At 37.1% G+C, this 11382-nt stretch overlaps 1 protein-coding gene across 3 annotated transcripts in view; it reads right to left on the bottom strand.

The window, feature by feature from the left end:
* Positions 1–11375, bottom strand: part of AFF4 (AF4/FMR2 family member 4) — a 72598-nt gene extending 61223 nt beyond the window's left edge. For all 3 annotated transcript variants that reach the window (XM_039351154.1, XM_039351137.1, XM_039351145.1), the window contains exon 1: positions 11081–11375. The gene's annotated coding sequence lies outside the window, so the exon portion shown is untranslated. The remainder of the gene's footprint in view (positions 1–11080) is intronic.
* Between the last annotated feature and the right edge of the window lie 7 nt (positions 11376–11382).

Consider the following 11382-nt stretch of genomic DNA (forward strand, 5'->3'; position numbering starts at 1 on the left):
ACTTTTTGACAGAATATATACACTTCTATAAGCTAGCAATATAAAGAAATTAGTAAGTGTAAAAGGTATTTAGTTTTGTTATACAAACATTAACAGGAACGTCATAGCAACAAGAAAATTAAAAGGATAAAAAAAGCTGCAATTACCTAATTAACTAAATAATTATTTGCAGGCAATATAATAGCAACATTTGTAACTTTTAATAATTCAGCTAAATGTATTAGGACAGAATTAGAGACATTTGTAGGATTAACAGTACTTTTTTTAAAAAAATAGTCAGAACTGTTCATATTCTCTTAAAATACAAAGAGAAATCTAATACTTTTCAATCATAGAGGTATTGATATCACAAAAGTATTAACTGTTTAATAATTTTACTCCAATGCAGAAGATTTTTTTTGTTGAAATTGAATTCTGGAATAAGAAATGTAAAAGTATATTGCATCTATTATAATATTTAAAATGATGGCTTAAAAAAGCATTGTAAACCCTTACCAGTTGAAATGCTCCATAAATATTAAGTATGGAAAATAAAATGTTACTTTTTCAATACTAAGACCATTTAAAAGTTAATAGAAATGGATTCAATGGGGAATTATATTTTTAAAATTATATTATCAGGCAATACAAAAAGATCCACCAAGAAAGTAGACACAATTAAAAACCTATAGGCAGATATATTCCTAAGCCAAATGTTTTTTTCTTTCACAGGATTTTGTAAGTAGGCAACATAAATATTATGTTCACCAAAGCTACACTTTCAGGATTGGAAAATAAATGCAACAGTGACAGATAATATTTTCTCCCTAGCATTTTTAATAGTATATTCAGGAGTTTATAATCTATTCTAGAAGTCAGGTCAAATACAAGCAAAGCTATGAAGATATCTCATATGCCAAGGACTAGAAGATTTCTACTGTAACAGGAATTGTGTAATAAAGAAGATATTGAGTTATAGATAAGTTCTCATTTGTATTGGCTAACATGGCTCCAGTGTAAAACCTTTTTCATTAAGCATATGCACGAGTTAACTCTCGTTGTTCTTGTTGGATGTTGTATTATTTTTTCCTTCTTGCCTTATAGAATGTTGAAAAAATTAATACGGTAGTTCAAATTCTCTTCACACTTTTGGAACTTCCTCCCAAAATAACACATCATGTCACATAGTCATAAGCTGAAACCTGAAACAATGGTCACAACTGCATTGTTACCTCTTTGCTTAATGACCACTTACACTTTTCCATTGTTTTCTTCCTTGTTTCTGTTAATGTTTCTTTCAATTTGACATATTTTCAAGTAAAAGTAAACTAAAATTCATATCGCTCTATTTGCTGATGATTCATCTCTTGTTAGGGTCTTTTACTTCCCTTTGACAATCTAGCCTAAAATGCACAAAGAAAGAATTTTTGTGACCTGTAAACTCTCATGTTACTGCTAGCACTATATAAATCAACTCTTAAACTTCCTTCCCCTCTTTCACATTCTTTCTCTTATTATGTCCAGATTCTTGGCTGTTTGGTTAGGATTTTCTGGCAGCTATGCAAATTATGGCATGCTGAAAAATTTAATGGTATCAACGAGCCAGACTGAAAATACACATGAAGTGTGATGCAGCCAGCACCAGTTTGTCTATTCCTCCCAAATCAGACTTATTAGCTTTTTTGGCAAGTTCCTAGCAGTTCCTTGCAGATAGCAAGCCTAATGGATCAAAAACCGTATAAACTTTCATCCATGAGACGAGTCTTAATGTTCCAGACAAATCTGTACCAAGTATATATCTCTATTAAATTACCAATAGAAGAGAAAATAGGTAGTCCTTGACTTACAACAGTCCATTTAGTCACCGTTCAAAGTTATGCCACTGAAAAAAGTGACTTATGACCATTTTTCATACTTACAACCATTGCAGCATCCCCATGGTCACGTGATCAAAATTCAGCCGCTTGGCAACTGACTCACATTTATGACAGTTGCAGTGTCCAGGGGTCATGTGATCACCTTTTGTAACCTTGAGATAAACAAAGTCAATGGGGAGCCCAGATTCACTTAGCAACCGTTACTAACAATTGCAGTGATTCACTTAACAACTGTGGCAAGGCAGATCATAAAGTGGGGCAAAAGCCGCTTAATAAATGTCTCACTTAACAGAAATTTCGGGCTCAATTGTGGTTGTTAAGCTGAGGACTACCTGTATATGTAGTTCATGTTTGAACTGTATAATCCTTGTTGCTCTCTCGGTTTGGTTGTTTGCTTGCAGATATTTCATTACCAGACTGGGTAACATCTTCAGTGCTAGAAGAGGGTGGGGTTTGCTCTCTCTTAATTTGCAGCAGGCTTGTCCTGTCAGTGTTGATAGGAATGTTGTTTTCTCCTTGGTGGTTCCTTGGTTAAATTATTATTTACTGCTTGGTTGCTGTCTAAATTGGTAGTTCTTTGATTGAAATATAGTTTGCTGCTTAGCTGTGGCTGTTCTATCAACTCCTGCTTATTTGGGTATTGATCGCTGGCACGTTGTTCTGGTCTTTTGTGTCCTTTTTAGCTTTACTCTCTCATAGTGCTGCAAGCAAACAACCAAACTCAGAGAGCATCAAGGATTCTACAGCTTATAAATTGCAGATTACGGGCAACCAAGAATTTAGCAATTTTTCTAAATAATAGTTTCACTACTACAATCTCGAGTACTTGCTCCCTATTTTGCTTATAGCTTGCCCCTTTCTTCCCATTATGCACGGAATGCTGATAGAAACAAACCATCACTCAAGGCACTGCTATTCAGAAAGAACTGTGTGCTACTTACTATTTCCTGTTAGCAAATATACACTCTAAACAGTCTTTTCTCCATTGCATAGCTTCATTATACAACTTTGCTCTCTTCTTATATCTTTTTTCCTCTTATAATAGATAGCATGAATCAAAATATACAGGCAATAGAAATCAAATGTTTCCAGTACAGAACATATCACAATGAAAGAGTTTTGTAACACTATATATGGTATCCTTCCCTTCTCTACTGTATGTGCTGACAGTGTTAAGGGGACTTTTTCTCTTTATGAACTGAGGCAACATTTCTTGTCATACATGGAGTGAATATGGAAGCTGCTTAGAAAATAAAATGAAGTTAATGAGAAGGAAGAATGATGAAAGAGGCTGTGGATGAAGGAAACATATAAAATTACTGCTCAAAACACAAGAATATAATTATATTTACAATGTGTATATGGAGAAAAAGTAAGTGGCAAAGAATGCATTAAAAAAAGCAAATGAAGAATAAAATAGACAGAGGCAAAGAAAATGCAGAATAATTTTAAAGAAAATACAAAATTGTTTTGAACAGGAGCCAAGATGGCAAAAAAGAAAGCTCCAACAGAGTGAACTCAATTAAAAATAAATATGGGGAAATGATTTCCAGTAAAACTGAAGCAAGAGAATGCTGAAAGAAGTATTTATTGATTTGTACGAGAATGACAGTGATATATCCAAAAAACCATTTTAAAAGAATGGTATAAATCAGCAGTCCCCAATCTTTCCAGCCTGACTGCCTGATCTGGGGCCAGGGGTATGCGAGTGGAAGGCGCACATGCGCAAAGCTCCATTGGTGCGAGCTGCGGGCACTTGTGCCCTCTACTCGTGCGAATAGAGCTTCGCACAAGAGTGGAGAGTGCTTGTGCTCCTGCGCGAAGCTCCACTCCACTCGTACGTGAGCACAAGCACCCTCTGCCCGTGCAAGTGAAGCTTTGTGCACGAGCACATGGGCACACTGCTTGCGTGAGTGGAGCTTCGTGTGCACACGCGCTTACCCATCAGTTTCAAACACGCCGTGGCCAGGTAGTGGGCTGTGGCACAGGGGTTGGGGACCCCTTGGTATAAATGAATCAAGAAAAATGGGTGAAAATGGAATTGAAAATTATACAGGTAGTCCTCAACTTTCAATCATTCATTTACTGACTGTTCAAACGTACAATAGCACTGCAGCATCCCCATAGTCACATGATCAAATTTCAAGTGCTTGACAACTGGCCTGTATTTATGACAGCTGCATTGTCCCAGAATCCTGTGATCCCCCTTTGCGACTTTCCCAGCCAGCTTCCAACAAGCAATGGGAAAAGTCAGATTCGCTTAACGATTGGTAATTCATTTAACAACTGTTCCAAAAAAGTCATAAAATGGGACACAACTCACAATAACTGCCTTGCTTGAAAAAGGAAATTTTGGGCTCTATTGTGGTTGTAGGACTACCCCTAAGAAACTTGTAAATTCCAAGATTGAAAATGTAGATAGTGCAACTGGAGAAATATTAAACTATGGATGCCGCTTGTTTGAGTAGGAACTATGCAGCTACTTTAATGCATGTGTCTAATACCACTAACATTGATCCCCACCACAAGGTAAAAGAAAACCAAAGTGCAGGCAAAAATTAAAGGGGGTTTGCTTGCTAAGTGTTCTTGGAAAGTGTATGGCAGATTTCTGATCAAAAGGATAAAAGAAATCAAAATCAGCCAAGTTTGAGAAGTACAGTGTAGGTTTATGCATTAGTACAGGGTACACATATCAAGTTTTATTCTTCAACATCTTAAGAAATAAAAGAAGCTGAGGTATCTATCAATTTAAACTGAATAAACGATAAACTGAATAAATGTGAATGTTTTGGTTTAGCTGTCAATGTGGCAGAGCAATATACTATATGATGGAAGTGAACCATGTCTGAAAAAATATTGTTTAGCAAATGGTTCAGCAGGGATCAAGGTATAAGAGAAGAGTGTGTTATGTCTCTTTGATTGTTTATTGTATCTATGGATAAACATACAAAATGCTTGGTCCAGGTGAATTTGCTGGGAATTTGAACGTATGTGTACTTTTCTATACAGATGACTCCATGCTGTCGGCTGAGAATCTGAATGAACTTCAGTGAATGTTAGACTGTATGAAGCATGATGACTATGGATCTAAAAATCAAATTTTCAAAGAACAAGTAGTTGTGTTTGAAATGGAAAATGCAATGAACAAACAGAATGAACTGTGAGAAACTAGAGTTGTTGAAGACATTTTGTTACCTTATTATTAAAGATGGAAAAATGGTTGGAGAAATTTTAAGACATGCAAATATTGATACAGTACAAAATTTGTGGTTTACTGCAAGAAATGAATATTCATTTTTTAAAAAGCACAAAATGGCTGCATATAAAACACGCTTCTGCCCCACTACATGGAAGTGAAAACTAAGTATATTAGGAAAAACAAAAACTAAATGCAGTTAGAATGGAAGATTTTTAAAACAAAAAGAGATAACCAAGAATAAAGGATGCTGAATGAGGGTGGACGGGTGCCTGAGTTGAGAGAAAAGCTGTGTTGGATAGAGTTGACGAGATTCTCAAAATGAGAGGTGAGAAATTAAGTGAGAAGTTTAAACAATGAAAAGCAACAATTGAAGTGGTAAATGCATGTTTCATGGTAGCTAAGACAATTTGCAAGAACATGTGAGGTATGAGAGGCACAGTGATGATGGTATAAACTAGTTTTACGTGTTTCCTTTTTTTTAATCTCATGCCTTTAATTTCTTTGGTTTGCTATTTCCTTCTCTATAATTTGTAAAACTATGCTTACCCCAAGGAGACTTCTGGGGGAGAACTAGCATGTCTCTGAAAGAGACTGATGTATAAACGTCTGAATCTCTCCAGATAAGGAGGAGACACCCACATAATTCTGGATATCACCTCTCCAACTTTTTAAATCAGTGTTGTCATATGCTCGTAGAGGAATAACAGAGCACGGATATTTCTAAGTCTGTAATTCAGAAGGCATCATATCTAAAAGCCGTGCTAAAGAAAACTTTCCTGGCTCAAATAAATTCAATTATACAAGCAGAAAACATCTAATTAATTATCATTCCAGCTACAGTTATAGGCAAAACAAAATTGGCAATTAAGCAGGCATTATAAACCTGACAAAAACATCATTAAACTGTCAAAGAGAAAAAGAAACACCACTTATATGTCTTAGGTATGGGGAAAAAAAACTATTCCACTTCAGCATTATGTTGATCTTTTTTATTTACATTACTGCAAACTTATCCGGAGGCAGGAAAATTCTACAATACTACAATATGCAGAATTTTGTACATTATATTTAAAACTAGCTAATTGTTAATTATTCTTATTTAGTGTTTTTGTACACATATGCTTTCATACATAAAAGAGACATTTAAATTTCCTTAACAATAGATATAAAAGTGGTTTACAGTTTTTTTAAAACAAAATATGGCAACATCCTTGTTCAATTCCATACATCCATTTTTATGTCTAGCTTGTTCTTGTTAAAATGCATTTTATTTATGGGGATTACTTCATATTGGTATGCTTTATCAAAATGTTATTAATACTATTGTATAGCAGTGTTTTTATCTTTAGCAATAACTTTCATTACATGAAAAATATATGTAAATTACCCAAGATTTAGTTTCATGTGCAAATTAATAGCAGAATTATGAAAAATAACAATATATACTTATTAAATGCGATTTTTTAATGCACAATCTTGTAAGTAATGTAAGTAAAGATTCTGGCTTGAGTACAATTTAGCAATTTGGGTAGAAGCGTACATACCTACTAAAAACACTCCCACCCACTCATAAAGAAAAGCTAAGTTGGGGAACTGACAGAAGACGCTTCAACAGCCAACTCCTGATAAGTGAGTGTTCTATGACTGGCATCATGCTCAAAGCAGGTGTCTTATGAGCATCTACAACACATGGACAACATTTCCAGCAAACACACTTCCTAATTCCTGTTAGAGAACTAGCACACCTATATAATCAAAACTCATACTTCCCCGAATATTTTAATGCAGTTGACAACTTTAAAAAATACCTTTATCTGGAAATTCTAAGCATACCATATAAGGAAAATAAACTTTGGTTAATATATTTATTGGGGAAAGAATGCAAAATAAATGCATACACTAAGACAGTGGTTCTCAACCTTTTTAATGCCACGACCCCAACCGGTCGTAAGTCGAGGACTACTCAACTGGTGCAGCACCGTTTGCAGAATGGGACTTTTGGCAGGCTCAGCAGGGCAGAGACAGCCTGGACAATTCCTATGGCTTTTGAAAGCCAATAGAATTAGACTCTATTCAAGAGAGTCTATTCTATTGGCTTTCAAAAGCCAATAGAATAAAAGGGAGTAGCACAGCTAAGGAAAAGGGGGAAAAAATGGCAGACTGCGTTGTTTGGCGACCCCCGTGAAATGGTTGTTCAACCCCAAATGGGGTCCCGACCCAAGGGTTGAGAACCACTGCACTAAGAAATGGTCTTGAATGTGTCTACATTTTAAAATCTGTAAAACAAAAGCTTGGATAAGAGCCCATTAAAATTTAGAAATACAGATAATCTTGACTTACAACCATTCATTTAAAGACCATTTGAAGTTACAACGGCACTGAAAAAAGCGACTAATGACCATTTTTCATATTTATGACAATGGTAGGTCATGTGATCAAAATTCGGCCACCAGGCAACTGCCATGTCTTTATGACAGTTGCAATGTCTGAGGATCATGTGATCCTCCAGATCCCCTTTTGCAAAATCAATGGGGAAGCCAGATTTACTTAATAACTGTGTTACTAACTTAACAACTATAGAGATTCACTTAACTGTGGCAAGAAAAGCAGTAAAATGAGGCAAAACTCACTTAACAACCAAAAATTTGGGGTCAATTGTGGTCATACGTCAAGGACTACCTATATGCTATCAAGGTACAGTCAGTATTACCTTTCTTTGAAAGACAAGCTTACTACAGCATATGTAGGCAACTCTTTTCTATCTGTGGACTATACTTTCTTGTCCTGCCCTGATTTGGAAAGGAGGTTAGTTTTAAGGGTTGTTACGTGTGCCATAAGACATTGATTTCACCTCTTAAAAATCTCTCCACCTTACCAATACCACAGATTGGGAGTTAGTGATTCCATCCATTTCAATTAAAAATAAAAGTATAGGACAGAATAGATCTTTGGTCCCAAACCTGGAAGAAAAGCTAATAAATACATGATCAACAATGAATTTCAAGTATAGCACACGAGGGTTGGAGGTCATCTTATCTTAAAGCTTAGAAAGTTATCTTCACACTTTATAATTAGTGAGATTGCCAAACAAAATTATGTGGTATCCTCAGATATTTGTTATTAGGAGAATTCTAGTTTAAAGTATTGTTCATGCTAACTGAAATTTATAAAAATTGTAATTCAGAACATCTGAAATGCACAATATTGTCTACCAACAAAATTCATGCAAGTCATAACAATAATTCAGACCTTTAGTGCTATGTTAATAGCATTAGCCATTTATATAATCTATGATTGATGCGTGATTTCATAGAATCTTGCCAAAGAATGTATTTCTAAGCCAACTTCTGTGGTAAACTGAAAAAGGAAATCCAGGCAAGTTAGGTGTCCCAGATTAATTGAGCCTAAGTCTAAGAAAATCAATTAATCAAAAGATGTATATAGACTAAGGCTAAGTGTTTTTTTAAAATCAATTTTTAATTAAACAACTTTGGTTCTTCACATTTGTAGATTTGTTTCAAATCACAGCATCAAAAATAAGTTCTGACACCTGAATTTAATATAGTAAACAATATTTTATACTGGTCTCAGTTTCATAGTTATGAATTGACCATACTACAATATGAAGATGCTTGATCAATAATAGATTGGATGAAATCAGATGGAGAAACTGTAGATTGAAAGCACCCAAGTCCATAAATCATGAGAATGGTTTGGTCTAGATGAATTCATCTAAAATATAATTCATCATAATCATATCATAAGTCATGTGTATTACTTAAATTTACCTGTCACTTGGGTTGCCTAAACTCTTAGTAGTACAAGACACCTATTTCAATTCCAACTGTTACTTCAATTATCAATACTTTTAGGCATGATTAGTCCATCTGTGTTCTGCTAACTTCTTGGTTATAATACTATATAGTTTTACAGTATTATAAAATACTACAAAACACTTTTACATGGAGATGCCTTGAAATTGAATTGGAGAGAGCAGCTTGGGCAAAATGCAGCTGTGAAGGTGAAAACTGGTTTGGCAACTGAGGCCATATAAAATTGATCCTTCAAGAGCGTTGGTTAATTATCTGGCACCAAGCCCAACTCAGTATTTTTGTTTCATGTATAGAACCCTGGCCTAAATGGCTTTGGACAAAAACTCTGAACTATTCCTGTATTATTTTGCTTAAAGATGTGAAACTATATATATACTTGGATTAGTTTTAGGATGTTTGCATTTTATCATTGCAATCCTTGTATAATACAATGGTACACATAATTGCAATAGACATTGAATCTTTTTGAAGACCAGTCAATAATTGTTTTGTTGTTTGTCTGTAGAGCCTATTCCCATTCTATCTGCAAGTTTGAAAATTCATAAGAAATCCTTCATATACACATCCTTCACAAGTTCCATAAACATAAGTCCTTTGGAGGCTTGCTAGCTGTTGATTTCCTGAGCACATGACATGGTAAGGACTAACGGGGAAAGGCGAAAATATACAAAATGATATACTTTGAACTGCAAGGCAATGACAAAAATACATTCCTCCAAAAATTTTGTTGGGGAAAATCTGTAGATTTTTTTTTACACATTTTACCAAACAGCTAATTAATAGTACTGAAGTTTATGTTTTTAACTTTAGGGTCTCTTTTCTGTTTGGATTTTAAAAAATACATTAACTATTGTAAGCATTCAACAAGTAGAATATCAGAGAAAAAAAACCAAATGTAAATAATTAATGGTAAGGTGATAAATTAAAGTGTCCTGGGATGACCTTCCCCAACAGAAAAGAGAAACATGATAAAAATGTATTGGTGACGCGTAAATGTAGTGGATTACTGAGGAAAAGGCAAATTTCATAGGACAGAGGCAAAAACCAAAACCTGAATACAAAGATTTCTGGGATTCTTTCTGACAATCTGATCCTAAGAATGATGCAAGCAGGCATTATGCCAAGGTCCGGAAAAATCAGTGGTTTGGAAGAGCCCAGCATCTGCCAAACTTGCAATAAATCTTAATCAGCATGGGGCACTGAGTTTGTAGAACATCCCTTCCTCTGGAAATGAGGCTGGTGACACCAATGTTTAGTTAGCTCCAGGGGAAGTCATTTCTTTTCCACCAAGCATTTTGAGTAATAACAACCCTCGCTATCAGTGCAGATTTCTTTGGTTTTTGCTTCTGACTAAACTTGACATGTTGCAATACTGCGAGGGTGCTTTTATTATGAAAAGCAGGACGTGTTGTTGGAAGCATAATAAATCTGAATGAGATTTCAGATGCTCAGTGCTTAAAACATAGATAGCAAAGTAGAAGGAACAAAGCAATGACGTCAAACCCTGGATTCAGATTAAACCCAACTAGTGCAAGAGATGACTTGGCCCTACCGTCAATAGCTTATCTTGTATCTTTACCTCCCTCGACTTTGCTGACACTTCCGAAGAGGAAAAAGATGGCCATTCTCTCTTAATATATGAAAGGCAGAAGAAACACTTCAACTTGCCTGGCGTGTGTATGCATTACACACACACACACACACACACGCACATATGACTCATACATAACCCGTGTCTGTCCATTTTGTAACACGAGCCTCTTAAGATCCTCGGTACGCTCAAGCCTTCAAGACAAACGTCTCCCAAAAATACCGCGCTCGGCGTGTGACGAATAAGGGAGGGATCCGAGGAAAAGAAGCTCTAGACAGCGAAGAAATGGGAAATTCAGGACATGGGACAAGGGGGGGGGGGGGAGGAAAGCCAAATCCAACTTGGAATCGGAAGAAGCAACGAGTCGAGTCCCCGCCAGCAGCGGATGGAGGAGAGGCATACAAAGGCAGCTCGGCAGGCGACGGGCTGGACCCTCGGAGGATGGGGCGAGAGGTCCGCCCCCGCCCGCCCCCCACCCGGAGAGAGAGAGAGAGAGACGGGGCCTATCTGACTCTGAATTGCTTAACTGTGCCTCGCCCCGCCCCGCCCAGCCCAAAGGCCCTTTCGACGGGCCCACCTCCCCGAGCCGCCCATCACTCACCTCCACTGACTATTCCGCTACACCCCAACCATTTCTCGGGGGGTTGCTACCGCGCGGGGCACAAAAGGCCGGAAAGGCCCCAGGAACGGCGGCGGCGGTGGCGGCAGGCGCCGCTGACGAGAGAAGGAGAAAGGCGGGCCACGGCGGATCACCGCCCAAAGGTAGGCACGGCAGCAGAGTACCATCTCCGGCGCCACTCCATTTCGACGGCTGGGAGGCTGAGACGGGACCCAAGCGGGTGGGCGGCGATGTCAAGGCCCAGACAGTGCCTGCCGCTTTCTCCTTCCTCCTCTCCCTCTCCC

The sequence above is a fragment of the Crotalus tigris genome, unplaced genomic scaffold, assembly GCF_016545835.1.
Source record: "Crotalus tigris isolate CLP2741 ecotype Arizona unplaced genomic scaffold, ASM1654583v1 scf7180000017568.12009008, whole genome shotgun sequence".
Taxonomy (NCBI): Eukaryota; Metazoa; Chordata; class Lepidosauria; order Squamata; family Viperidae; genus Crotalus; species Crotalus tigris.